At 36.1% G+C, this 15,152-nt stretch overlaps 1 protein-coding gene across 10 annotated transcripts in view; it reads right to left on the bottom strand.

Moving 5' to 3' along the window:
- ENOX1 (ecto-NOX disulfide-thiol exchanger 1) overlaps window positions 1–15,152 on the bottom strand; it is a 663,627-nt gene that overhangs the window by 121,182 nt on the left and 527,293 nt on the right. The gene's annotated exons all lie outside the window — the stretch shown is intronic.

The raw sequence follows: 15,152 nt of genomic DNA, 5'->3' as shown, positions 1-15,152 counted from the left end.
TCATGTGGCAATTGTGGGTATCAGTTTTCTCACCTACAAAATGAGAAGATAGAATTCAATGACCTTTGAGGTCCCTTCCTAAACTTAGAATCTGAACATCTTTTCAGGAGAATTACATCACCTGCATGCTTCACTCCAAGCCAAATGTAGGCAGGAGAAAGGAAAAGTTTTCAGACCAAATATTATGATCTCCTCATTTTATTCATGGTTTTAAGTTAATCCACCTATTTAGTCTAACATTAATATAAGATAGCTGATCCTATCAACATCATTACCAACAACAAAAATGTACATATTTTATTTAAGTTTAACAGCTCCTCTACAGGGAATATATCATATTTTTACACCCTTTTTGTATTACCTATGGAAATCATACGTATCATTATTCTCATTGAAGGACGGGAAACTGTGGATCACACAAATAGAGTGATTTTGCCCATAGTCATTCAATGCCATGAGCAAAATTTCCATGTGGATATTCTGCCCTTCAATTCCAGCATTGATAGTGGATCCTTCCCAGCAGGAAAGGAAGGCATATTGGGCACTCATATAATGTTTTTAAAAATTAGTTGAATCATCCTTTCTTTTTAGAACAACGCTTAAGCCAAAGCACTTTAAGGGTAGTTAACTTAGTTAAGGATACTAGAAGACTACAGTAAACCAGGTAGATACAGTTGTTGTAAGGATCCTCAAATCACTTAAAGTCAAATATATTTTCCAGTATTTATCCAAAATCTGACATATTTCCTATCTTGTAAAGATTTATTTTACATATATGCTATAGCTTAAGCTGTTGTGAATGGAAACTTTTAATAATTAAACAAAATCCCAATATACATTTTCATTATGCATTCTATAACTCAATTAAAACTACTGGGGTCACTGTTTCAAAAAGTACAACGTTATATTAACTATCTCTCTCAACTTTTATTTTCAAAACATTTTCAAAGGTATATTCCACCATCCAAAGCAAAACTTTTCTTGCTGTTTAGGAAGCAAATCATGGAGAAATATTATAATGGGAAATGTTTGAGAGTGGATGATGAATCAATAAATTGGTCTGCTTTATGTAGGATGTTCTAGACAGTAGGTGTTGCAGAGAAAATGGGAGAAAAGATGGGAAATGAAAAGACTGACATGGCAGCTCAAATCATTCATAAATGTAGTCATCAGATGTTATCAGTGTTTTTGACAATATCTTTGTTTTTTCTCTTTACCTGTTCAGAGATTTTATAAATGAAAAAGATGGGGTATAACAAAAAGCAGATGCAGCCTAACCAGGGTAAATGGGACATGGTCAATAACATTTCATTTCCTGTTCATCCAAGAAAAAACTTATTAAACACCTAATGTGTGCAGGGCACCGTGTATAAAATAACTTCTCTTGACTGATTCCTACCACATATTTTGTTTTGAGAAAACAAACATCCGCTTCCTTGAAAAGGATCGTTCCAGTTTCTGCAATGATTACAAAAATAAACAACAACCAAAAATCCCAAACAACTTGCATGCTTATAAGTTTTTCCAGATAGTTGACTTTGTATATAGGATGCATAGAAGCAAATGCCTTTGCTGTAGTGAAAAACATGGAGACTGATTCTTTAAGTCTTCCCCAATTCCAAAAAAAGTGGAAACCATTCTATGAACTACATAGCCATTATTAAGGAAGACAAGAGACCATCAACAATCTTTTGCAAATTCTCATCTGGTCTACAACTTTGAAGGTGTATCTAATACCCATTTAAATAATCATGGGACATTGGGTCCAGAATCTGAAATCATGATCAGGAAAGGTAAGAATATTGATGTAATATAAATATTGACTTTCCCCATATGTAAACTAACACAATAAATTTCCCCAACCTCAGCAATAGTAACTTATTTTTCATTTATATAAAATTATTGAAAATAGCCAGGAGAGGACACCTCAAGCAAGTGGAGATGTTTACAGATAATTTCAAGCACCAATTTCTTCATGAAGCTTTTCTCTGGTACACAAACCAAAGTGAAAGTTCTACTCACATTTTTCATAGCATTTTTTCTTTGGATCTCTCTTTTATATTTATTTTCCTAGTCCTCGTATCAAAATGAACAGTACACAGTGTCCCCAAAATCTTACTGCAATTTTAAACTATTAAAGCTTATTTTAAGTTTTATGTAAGATGGTCTAGGCAGCAGGTATTTATAGAGAATGGGGAAAAAAGATGAGAAATAAAAGGATGCGACAGTTGTAATAGTTCAAAACTGCTATGACTTTTGGGATACCCTATTTTTTCTATATATCTTTTCCTTCTATTATATTGAAAAGCTTCTTAAAAGCAGGGTCAGGTGGCTTTTTTCAACAAGAGGTGATTCAGGCCAATTCCAATAAACTTATGATGGAGAGAGTCAGCTGCATCTAGAAAGAAGACTAGGCAGACAATGTGGGTCACAACCTAGTATTTTCACCTTTTTTTTCTTTGCTTGCTTTTTTTCTTATTTTTCTTTCCTTTTTGATCTGATTTTTCTTGTGCAGCATGATATAGAAGAATTGCACATCTTTAACCTATAGTGGATTACTTGCTGTCTAGAGGAGGGAGTAGGGAGAAGGGAGGGAGAAAAATTTGGAACACAAAGTTTTGTAAGGGTGAATGTTGAAAGCTATTTTTGCATATATTTTGAAAACAAAAAAAAACCCTACCTAAATAAATAAATAAAAAGCAAATTCAGTATTGTAAATCTGACTTTGCATCCTTCATATCTCATAAAATGAACTAATATTTATTCAGTAATGTGATATTTATAAAACACTTTATATACATTATTTTATTTAATCATCATAATGACTGTGGGGTGGATAGTATGAGTATTAGCCCCATTTTCTAATTGAGAAAACTGAGATTCATTAAATTTAATTGACTTGCCTATGGCCAATACCAATGATGATGATGATAGTAATAATAATTATGTTGTGGGATTGAAGTTGGGCACTGTACTATGCTGACTGACACAATGGCTTTTACACTGGCTAATTAACAAATGTTTTTTAGATGGAATAGTTGAACAAACTGTTGCAGATATTGAGGGGCACTGCAGCCAATGGTTTCTGCATCCTAAGTGAAAACTAAAATATGATGACTACAGAAAATGTCACAAAATCTCCCTAAGTAGCACCTGATGGCTGTGACCTCTGGACCAGGCGCGATGACTTTCCACAGAATGTTTCTCATGGTAGACAGGGCATCTGTCTAAATGATTTAGGACCCAACGAAAAGAAGCACCTCAGGTGCAACCCTTGGCTCCCTCCCATTTCCTAGAACAGTCATTTTAATGATGATGCTTGTTCCCAAGCTTTTTGGATGTGGGAGAATTTGCCACAATAATAAAGATGCATATTCTAGTGGAACCTTAAGTTCAAGGATTTCTAAGTACTTGACAAGTATTATTTGGTGGTAAGCAATATCCTTCATAAGCGTTAAGGAAAGCAGAGGAAATGAATATCAAACAGCTCTTCCCATCAGATATGTGTCCCTTTAATATGCCCGATGACCAGGAATTCGGCAAGATGCCATCTCTTCTTCACTTTCCATTACTTTGTCTCAGACAGAGGAGTCTTTCCAGGGCTTTGTCTAAAGAAGTTTATAGGTAACAGAGTTAAGAGTCAGGGTCTGAGAATTTTATGTCACTGACTGTGTTTAGAAGTACAAAGCCTTATGAAGGCAGAGGGGAATTAGGAGAATGATGTTAATAAACAGTACATCACAGCTCTGTGAAGTTGGTAACAGCATGAGTTTTAATATGGCCTAATATTGATTTTTTTCCTCTCTGCCAGTGGTCCCACTTTAACAATGTTATAGTCACACTTCACGATCCCAGACCAAGAGCTAGAGATGAAAATCAATACTTTCTATCTTTCCACTACTAAATGGGATACATATCTACAGCTCTTTGGTCAGCCATCCGTTGGAGGGGCCTAAAAACCTACTCTTACATGGAGGCAAGCACCCAGCAGGCAGCATGACCACCATGGGTGCAGACATTGCCCAGTTGCCTCCCTGACCCCCTGAAAGATTATCCTTGCTACTCCTAAAGATATGGAGGCAGAAAAGAACAAGACTGATTTCATAATAATCTGCTCCATGTTTTCAATTTTATGTGGATTGTTTGTATTTTTAAAACCAAGGCTTCTGGACAATTTTTGTTAGACAAGAAAGTCTTTTCTGAAAACAAATCCATTTAGGACCAAATTGATGTGGTTGGTCCAGGGGTACAATGTACATGGTGCCAGATATGTTTTCAGAAAATCTGGGTTTAAACCCCAACCATATGACTAGGATGACCTTGCACAGGTAACAATTTCTCTGGAACTTTTTCTTTTTCACTCGAGGAAGTTGGACTAGATACTAATATTGCTCTCAGTCCTAATTCCATCCTCTATGATTTTAAGAATAAGTTAATGAAATTTTTGCCAATAATTGCCCTACCAAGACTGGGAAAAAGATATAAATCAGAAATAAAAACAACAGCTAGGATTTGTGTAGTGCTTTAAAAGTTGCAAGGTACACTATAAATATTATTCCATTTTATCCTGATAATCTCTATTTCATATTTAGATATTTAACATATGCTTTACAGAAATTAAAAGCAGGAAAATTCGAGTTGTATTTAGTGAAATGGATTTTGCTTGACCTGAGAAAGCAAAACAAACTCCAAACTTACAGACTTATTGAGTTCTTCTTTGTTCTACAATCCCTCAAAAAATATTATAATACTTCCAGAATTTCTGTAAAATGCACTTTAATTCCAACAACACTCTGTTAATTTTGCTCAAGCGCAAGCTGAAAACATATTTTAACAGCCTGTCAAGATGAGATACTAAGAGTGTCGATAAAATGACACTAAAATAAATGTAAATTTAGATTGCTGTCACAAGTGGCTGCTTGGTTTTGTGAAGATGTTAGGTTGCTATAGTGTTTTCCATAGCAACTTTGCATCTTATTACATAAATAATTCCTCAGTGTCCTTAAAGCCCGCTAAGAAAACAGGATTAAATCTATTCTCCTATGTAATGATCCTGCATAAAACCTTATCAGTATGAAATACCCAGAAAACATAATAAAATGTAATCTAGATAATAGCATTCCTGGCAGTTGAAAGGCATCAGAGCACCCTAGGCTTTAGACTGCTGGAGCACTGCTAATACATATGGTTAACCGGACACTTTCTGGAAACTTTCTTAGGTAGGATCTTAGCAATTTTTCTTCCTTAAAGTTCCATTATTAACTTCATTGCTGTTGTGTAACATTTGCCATGGCCCTGTATGTCATCCCAACTGGGGAGCTATGAGGTGCAGCATTACATCACAAAAGGACAAGTTATGACTTAATACTACAATGGTTTGCTTGGTAAGTAGAAAGACAACATATTTTATTGGTGAAAAAAGGCAAAGAATTTGGAATGAAGGGATCTGGATTCAAATCTTGCCTCTGTCACTAACCTGTATTACTTTGGACAATTGATTTTATTTTTCACTTGCAAAATAAGGCGTCTGGAATAAGTGATCAACAAAACCCCTCTATCTATACATTCATAATCCTGTGATTCTGTATTTTCCAGATACAGTGTCTCTATGGGAATGGAGACCTATTTCATTTAAAATTCATTATAAAAGCTTTCTAAGTCAGCTTATGATGAGCATGAAATAACTTTGTGGCTTTGTTATATAAGCTGAAGGATAAGAAGCAGGACTGATAACTTAACCTTCAAAAACCTAATTTACAAAACAGATAAATTAGGGGTGATTACTTGCATAAAAAATCCTTAACCTTACAAAAAGGTTCCTTTAATAGTAGCTCCTCTCTTGCATTTTACATGTGAATTCATTTACAAAAATTTGATCTATTTATAACTTTCAGGCAAACTTCTATTGCAAAAACTGAGGTAAGCTTATACAAGAAAATTGGGGGGAAAAGTTGCTTAGCTGATTTAGAACACACAAAAAATAGGGGGAAAGGTTGTGTTTTCTGAAGTTGATGAAAACCTATTGCAAGAATTAAGGAATTTAGAAGACCAAACCAAGCTACGGCAGGAAATCTCTTTTAGCCTACTTAAGCCTCTACTAGTTTCAGCTGATGAAATTACTGGCTCTTCACTTAGGTTTTGCAATGGCATTTTGTTGTTGACAGAAATAGAATGCTCTTTTCCTCCATAGGAAACTTTTATTTTTTCCCAGCAGTGGGTGAGGGCAGTATTTTACTACCGTACTTTCAGTGGAGGTTGTTGCTGCCCATTCTGTCAGTTGTTGTGGAAAGACCAAAATATGATCAGATCTCCCTTCTGCCCTCTGACCCACAACTATGGGTCTTTGGGGTCTGCTAGCGTTCTAGTTCACCCTCTTAGTTTTGGCATCGATTCAGCCTGTCAGTTCAGACTCATACCTCCATCGCTTTCTTGACCTCTCTCTTCCTGTGATGCACCTCCTAAGCTCCTAAGCTATTGCCTTAGATCATTTTTCAATGTCTCCTAAAAAAAAGTTTCATCTCCCTGTCTTCCAGGCCACAGTATTTTCCTTCAGTTCATTGCAAAACATCTGGCTTCTTTTCATTCCATCCATGGCCATCCACAAGGACCACTATGGTGACACCTGAATGTGCCATCCTCCAAGGCCGAAGGATGAAAAAGCAGGTAAAAGTCCTTCAGAAGCTCTCTGCGATTCAGTTTCACCCCACACACATCTGCATAAACCGATACTTGCTTTTACAATAAAAAATAATTATGTAATCTAAAACAGATGGCCAAAATCAATAACAATCTATAGGAATTATAATTTATAGGCGGTATGTAAATGTGGCTTAAAACAGCATAATAAAAGTAAAGTGATGTTGAAATTCTCTTGTCAATGACTACCTAATCATTAATTAGGGATTATTCTTAGTCTAGGGTATCCAGATACATATGAAATTGCTTAGATTGTCGCATTATTAAATAATCTCAACATGATGACATGATGGCAAAATTAAGAGCTAATTTGGCTTCATGTCTCATAAAGTATCCAGGAATATCCAGTACAACATCTATGTCACTAAAAAATACTTGTCCTTATGTTATCCTACACACATACACACAGGTATACATATATATACCATATCCTTATGGGTATATATAATCTAACATTCTGAAAAAAATAGTGTTTTCATACCTTTAAAACCAAAACATTGCCTATAATTGGCTTAAAGTTTAACTGGGAGTATAACCACAATCTTATGACTTAGAAAGTATGCAAATGGGTCCATACTTACTCATTGCAAACTGGCCTTGCCAAAGAGACAATGAGAGGAAATGGAATTAGGCTTATGAAAAGACCCCCTTGGCTTACCAGTGACTTCCCAATACAGCAAAAATTAGTACAAATTGACCAATACCCCTCCCTCCTCACCACCTCCTGGCTTCCCTCGTTTTCTTCAAGTCTCAACTAAAATCTATATTCTACAAAAACCCTTTTATGATTCCCTTTAATGTGGGGGCCTTCATTTTATGATCTCTAATTTATCCTTTAGGTCACTAATCTGGACACAGTTGTTTTCAACTTTGTCTCTTTTAGGCTGTCAGGGCAGTTAGAGAGTGCAGTGGACTTGAATTCAAATCCAACTTCTGTTCCACTCAGCTGGCCATTACTATATAATACTTTGTACAGTTACTGATAATTTTTTATCTTCCAAAATGGACTGTAATCTTTCAAAGACAGAGGTTATGACTTAAAGCTTTGTAAACTTGAAGGGATGAGGAGAGTAACTAACTAGTCCTTTGATTTCATTGGTATAAGGAACCCCGTATGAGGAAATTCCTTCTTTCAATGCATACCAGCACTTTCTTGGCAATTTATCATTTTAGTGAGTCAATCAGAACCCTGCAGCTATTGCCTGGGGTTCCACAGTCAAGATTTGTTTGAGATGGGCTGAGAACCAGGTCTTCCTGCCTTCAAGATTGGCATTCCATTCTCTATCTTACATGACTCTCACAATCTTGAAGGTACTGCGTAAATCTGGGTTATTATAAATCACAGAACCATTTGGCTCAGCAGCGAGTACAGTGCAAATCCCATAGATTTGTTATTGATGTTGTTATTGACAATGATACCAGTGACATATCAAGACTTAGTTACAATATGATACTGAATCTCTCATACATAAAAATTCTAATTTAATTTGAAGGATCAGTCATGCTTGTTTTAAGGCATTTTTTCTTCTTCTACAAGGAATTTAAACTTTTTCACTCCAAAAAGATTTGTTCAAGGTTATTATCTTTCTAGGGATTGCACTATTTTATCAAAAACTGAATGGCCCCAAGAAAGAGATGTTTTCATAGAGAGCAGAGCAATTACATTCGTTTATTCAACAAACATATATTAAAAGGACCTGTCATATATATCAGGCATTGTATTAGGCACTAGGGATGTAAAAATAACCCCCTCTAGAAGCTTACATTCTATTAAGGAGAACTAAAAAGTATCTAGATAATTAAATACAAAATAAATAGAAAGCACTTTGGGGGGGTGTTATCAGGGTTATCAGGAAATCCTACCTGCAGAAGTTGTGACACTTTAGCTTTGAAATCAGCTCTAGATTTAAAGAGATAAAAACAATCTAGGAAAACACTCTGAGGATAGAGTAAAACCTATGCAAAGTATGGAGAAAGAAGGAATTTTGTGTATGCAATTAATCATTAAGCACTTATTAAGCACTCACTGTATAGAGACACTGTGTTAAGCATGGATCATACAAGGAAAGGGCGAAAGACAGTCTAAAAGAAAGAACATGGAAACAACCATGTACAGACTAGATATATGAAGGATAAATTAGAGATAATAAAAGGAAGTCCCTCACATTAAGGGGAGTCATAAGAGACTTCTTATATTAGACAGATTTTAGTTGGGACTTAAATGAAACCAGAGTGGCCAGGAGGCAAAGAGGAGGAAGGCTAGCTTTCCAGGCATGGGGGGCTGCCAGAGAAAATGTCTTCAGTTGAGAGTTGGAGGGTCTTGTGTAAGAAATGGCAAGGAGACCATGGTCACTTGATTTCAGAGCATGTGTCAGAGACTGGAATGGTAGAAGGCAGCCAGGTTGTGAAGGGTTATGAATGTCAAGTCATTATATCTGATCCTGGAGGGGATAGGGAGTGATTAGAATTTATTGTGCAGGAAGGATGGGGTGACATGGTCAGATCTATGCTTTAGGAGAATTGATATGTCAGCCGAGTGGAGGACAGACCAGAAAGGGGAGAAACTCATAGAGAAACCAGGTGATGAGATGATGGGATGCTAAGGGCCTAAACTAGAATAGTGGCAGTGTCAGAAGAGAGAAAAGGAGACTATAAGATATATGCAGAATAACAACTGGGCCAATTTGGGTGGAATTTTGAGTTTGTGAGGGAGAGTAGGGTTCAATAAAACCAGAATATATGCTAGCAACAGACTGTGAAAGACTTTACATATCAAAATGAGGAATTTGTATTATGTCCTAGAGGCAAAAAGAAATCATTGGAGCTTCTTAAGAAGAGGAACGGCATTTTCAGGCCCATGCTTTAGAAATATCAACCTGACAACTATGTAGAAAAATGGAACGCAGGAAGACTATCAGGAAGCCTGGAGAAGCAAATAGCAAACCCCTGTGTATCCTTGTTCCCCAAGAAAACCCCAAACGGGGTTCTGAAGAGTTGGTCAAGACTGAAACAACTAAATGACAACCATAAGATTAAAAGCCTGCTGAAATAATCCAGGTTAGATATGAATGAGATAGTTACGGTCTTGGAGGAAAGTTAATAGATCTAAATGAGCTGTGGTGGTAGAATCAATGAATTCTACCTAGAAACAATTGATTAGACATGGGGGTAAAGGAAAGTGAAGAGTCAAGGATTATTCTGAAGTTGTAAAGCTCAGTAAATAAGAAATTTGGCGTTCAAACATATGGAATTTCAGAATAGGGATGGGTTTTGCTGGGGGAAAGTTTGGCCACGTTAGACATATAGTTAGAAATGTGTAATAGACACCTGGCAATGCAAAATTAGGGTTCCAAAGATTCATAAGAGTTGGACATATAAATCTGGGAGTCTTCTGTGTATCCTTGAATGCATGAGAAATAATGAGGTCATGGAGAAAGGGTATGTGTTTGTGTGTATGTGTATACATACATATACATGTATCTTGATGGATAGAATCTTGATGGTTAGAATGTAGACTATAACATTAATCATCTGGCAAAGGATATTCCAAATATTCAGCCAGACACATAGAGAAAGAAGTGATTCAAAAACTCAGAGAGGAGAGAAAAAAATCTGAATGGACAGCATTATCAAAGGCTTTAGAGAAGTCTAGATAGATAAAAACTGAGAAAAGGTCAACTGATTTAGTAGCTAAGAGATCATGGTGAAATTTAGAGACAGTAGTTTCAAATGAGTGGTGAGGTTAATTAGCCAGATTAGAACAGGTTGAAGAATAAACAAGAGAAAAGTTGAGATAATGAATGAAAATTTTTTCTTGAACCAAGATAAGAAAGGGAGGAGAGATATAATATTATAAGTGGAGGGTTAAATGAAGGTTTTTTTTTAAGAATTATGTAAGTCTTTGGCACATTTGTGGGTACCAGATTTTAAGGAGTGTGAGTGTGTGTGTGTTTAAATTGTATCCTATTACATACAGCATCTTATGAAAAGCAGAATGCAACTTTAATTCAAGAATGGATATTTAAGACCCTGTCTTCTGGGCTTTGACTTATTTCAGACAAAGCAACTATAAATTTCAATTTTGTAAAAGTTCCTCCCTCTATCCCATGCCTCTGATACTATCTTCTTGAATGGATGCTTCAATAAATACACTTAGAGCTTTAAATTTATTAACCAAGCTGGTTTCCAACTTTTTTTTTTTTTTATCAACTCAGTCTTACTTCAGTCACCTCCATTTTCCTGTCAAGCTCCAAATGGTATGATAAACACATTTCTCTCTCTCTTTCTCCCTTTTTCCCTCCCTCTCCCCCTGCCCTCCTCTTTCTTTCACCTCCTTTCTCCCTTTAAAACAAAATACATAAGGTCAGTAGGGGAGTTAAAGAACTATTACTGTGTCAGAATATTTCAAAAGTGTGAGCCAAATGTAAGGTCTCACTGGACATATAAATCTGGGAGTTTTCTGTGTATCCTTGAATACATGAGAAATAATGAGGTCATGGAGAAAGGGTATGTGTTTGTGTGTATGTGTATACATACATACTGTAATTGGGAGCGATTTTGTTAAATATTTAATTTGTAAATAAATACCATGTGCCTCAAGAAGTACCTCCAATGGTATGGGGATAAAGAGCTGAACCTATAGTTAGTTCTGGGTTTAATTCCTACAACCGAATGGTATTAGCTATATGACCCTGGACAACTAGTCCTCAGTGCCCTAAGCAGCTTTCTATCAATCAAAACTATTTATTAAGTACTTACTATGTGTCAGGCACTGTGCTAAGTTCTATACTTAGAAAAAAAGGCAAAGATCCTTTATTTCAATGAAATCAGTGATCCATGCCAAAAAAAAAAAAAAAAAAAAACCACAAACTAAATACACATTTTCAAATATGATGAGTTGGAGTTTACAGATCTCATTCAAGATTAATGGTGTAGAAGAAGAAGGGCATTATTCAAAAATCAAAAATGTCCTGCCATCCTTTTATTCTTCACTGGTCAAAAGACTCTTGAATAAAACATGTAGGCAAAGAGCAAGTTTAAATAAAGGTTTATCCCTAAGACGGGAGAGATTAATAAACAGAACACCTTCTAGTCAAAGACAATGGAATCCAAAACAGTATCTCTCTATGGTGAGACACTCACCTCATGAGTTCCTTCTTCAGCTTGAGCTGACTCTACTAACAACATCCCTCTTGGCTCTCTAAGAATAGATCTATTAATGCCTGACTGACTCCATGGCAGAGATTACTGGGGTAGCAGGCAATGGGAAGTGAAGGGGCAGGTAATATTTCATAGGCATAAGGTTTCACATGGATTTGGGGATTTGATATTTCCAAACATCACTGAAAGACAACAGCACACTTGGAGAAGGCAGCCAGTTTATGAGTGACAGATGTAAATCCTGTATCTAAAAATGAGTGACAGATAGCTTAATGAGGTACCACTGGGAGATGTGTACCCCTTAGGCAATGAGCCTTTGGTCCCTTGCTGCACACACTAGTTATCAAGTATTTCTCTGCTACCTGGTCAAAAAACCAGGCGGGAATTCGTGTCAGCCTGTGCCCCAGAGCACGTAAAGCTAAAAATGACAAAGCAGCTTTAGGCCTGGAAGTCTGTCGTCCTGAGTCACTGGACAAGGTATTATAGGGAATGACAGCAGGGCATAAATTGAACTGCGGTATAAGAGGAGAACCAGGGAAAGTAGTGACTTTAAGCTATCAAATCCCTTAAAATTCTGCATAGCAAAGTCTTTTTATGTATATAAGCCATCTTGCACCCACAATATTTTTATGAAGTGAGAATAGGGAAATATTTTAATGCCCATTTTAAAAATGGGTAAACTGAGTTACAGAAAGCTTATAATAATTAGAAATACAGTGCTTCATCAATAGGTAGATCAGTATAAGGGTCTATTCCAATTAGCCATGAGCCATGTTTTTCCTTCTAAACTATTATATTGACTTTCCCAGTTTATTTCATCTGTTGGTATATAAGAAATACACATCAGATAATAATCTTTTATGCGGGCCATAGTTATACCTCTCTTTTTTTTAGTATTTGTTGATAGAAGAATTGGACACATAGAGAACATCCAAAAATCTATATTCTCCTTCGTGTTCTTGGCAGATGAATTAAGAATAAAAAAGAACTCTTGCTTGGTTTTTCAGATTTATGGGAAAACTCCCTGGTTACATTCAGAATGTCCTTTGGATCTGTGTTTATGCTTCTGAGGTGCTTAAGAGACAAGAAGAAGTGAGTGGATTGGATTAAAAGATAAAGCCTCAGGAGGATCTACTTTGCCTTGAATAAAGGAAATGGGATCTGGATCTGGATTACTAGGTAACATCTGTTGGGCATCAATACCATGTTCAGTGATATTTTCCAGAAGCGGGAACTAAGCTGTTCAGAGTTGTTGTTATTCTAATCGTGTCCTAGGCAGGCTGCAAAATTAGACACATTTCTTACCTGGAAAATTGACATGCTGCTTAAGAGAAATGTCACCAAAAAAACCTTACATGTTCAAATGAGAACTCCTGCTATATTCAATTCCTTCTAGGCTTACCCTATAAAGAGTTAGGTTAAGAAATGTAACTTTATTTTACCTTGATTTATGTATATAAGCAAATTAATCTAATGTTCACTGGGGAGGGGGGGAATTTGCCACATTAACTTGAAGAAACTCTTACAGAACTGAGAGCAATGAAAGTATTCAAAGCTGGAAGGGAATTTAACAAGTATTCCAACCCCAAAACATTGTTTGGATTAGACATCCAGAGCTAAACCAACGAAAGAGACTAGAAGAATTAGGTAATCACAGTTGGAAGGGGACTTACAAGTATTCTAACCCCAAAACATTATTTGGATTAGACATCCAGAGCTAAACCAATGAGAGAGACTAGAAGAATTAGGTAATCACAGCTGGAAGGGGACTTACTAAGTATTCCAACCCCAAAACATTGGTTGGATTAGACATCTAGAGCTAAACCAATGAAAGAGACTAGAAGAATTAAGTCAGTGGTTCTCAAAGTATGGTCTAGAGAATCCTGGGGATCTCTGAAACCCTTTTTAGAGGGTCTACAAATTCAAAAATGGTTTTTATTTCCAATATGGGAAATGTCTATAAATATAATCCAGATAAACAAAAACACCGGAGAGATCCTCAATAATTTTTAATAGGTTAAAGATACTGGAAAAAAAAAGTTTGAGAACCACTGAATTAAGTAAACAAAGTGTAGTCCAGAGAGATGAGGTTTTTGCTAACAATCTCACAATTGAAGAACAGTTGGAAATCAGGGTATATGACACGGTTGTGTAAGGTAACAAATATTACAAAAGAATTTATCTTCAAACTAAGTCCTTCAACTTCCAAAACCAATGTTTTTTCAACTTTTCGCTAGACTTTTTAAATATGGTATCTAGCAGTTAGAATGAACTGAGCCATGAAGATGGCAATTTTCTTGGGAGCAGGCAAACAATCTCAAACCTATAATAAATTTTAAAATGACCATCCCCCCAAAATATAATACCAAATTCAAAATAAGAGACAAAGAAACATTGGTATAGTTAAAAAAAACAATTACTTTACTAGATGGAGAAAACATAGCATCAGAAAGTGCTTCTGTAATACGCACCCTAAGCCTAAGTGCCTGAAAGTATTTAATGAATTTAATTTAAAGATGAAAGAGAATCATCAAAAGAAATTAAAATCCTTCCTGGCTATGTTTGCACCAGAAGCTCTCCCTCTGATCGATATCAGGGGCTCTGGCATTCTCTACTTCGGCCTTGGCGAACCTCAATGCTTTATGGGGCAAGCTATTAACCGGGCTGACCCACTTCCTGGAATCCTTTTGTTTATGGCAGCTAACAACCTATTTTTAGTCATACATCACTGTCCTGCTCTCCCTGGCTCCTTTATAATCTTTTAGTTACAGAATTCAAGGCAGGTCTTTATGGTGTTATCTGAGAAATAGTGAGGTCAAACAGATGCTTTTCCTTTAAGTTTTCACTTTCCACAACTGCATAGCATCCCATTTCTTCTCTATCTGGGAGTCCTCCTAAAGGGCCTCCTTTCTGTTTTAGTAAGCAGCTCTCATTATATCTGATTTTATATTTTCCTACCTCGAAAAAGAAAAACAGGGTGGCTTTCAAGCCAGCATCTTAGATCAGGCAGAATATGTATCTAAAATTTCTGACTCAATTATGACTCTATCTAAGCTTCTTCATTAAACTCAAGAAATGGACTTAAGCTTCTTGCTTGATTTACAGAAAGTCAATCCTCTGACTACAAATTAGATGGATACATGAAACGGATTATTAGGATTATAAATTTAGACCTGGAAGATTCAGTCCAACCTCTTAATTATACAAATGGGGAAACTGAAACCCAGAGGGAAGATGTTCCTTGTCTAAGGTCACATAGCTAGTAAGTAGCTGAAATGGGATTTGAACCCAGTTCC

Source organism: Sarcophilus harrisii, chromosome 3 (assembly GCF_902635505.1).
Source record: "Sarcophilus harrisii chromosome 3, mSarHar1.11, whole genome shotgun sequence".
Taxonomy (NCBI): Eukaryota; Metazoa; Chordata; class Mammalia; order Dasyuromorphia; family Dasyuridae; genus Sarcophilus; species Sarcophilus harrisii.
Note: the sequence above shows the minus strand (reverse complement) of the source record. Positions and strands in the feature narration are given on the sequence as shown.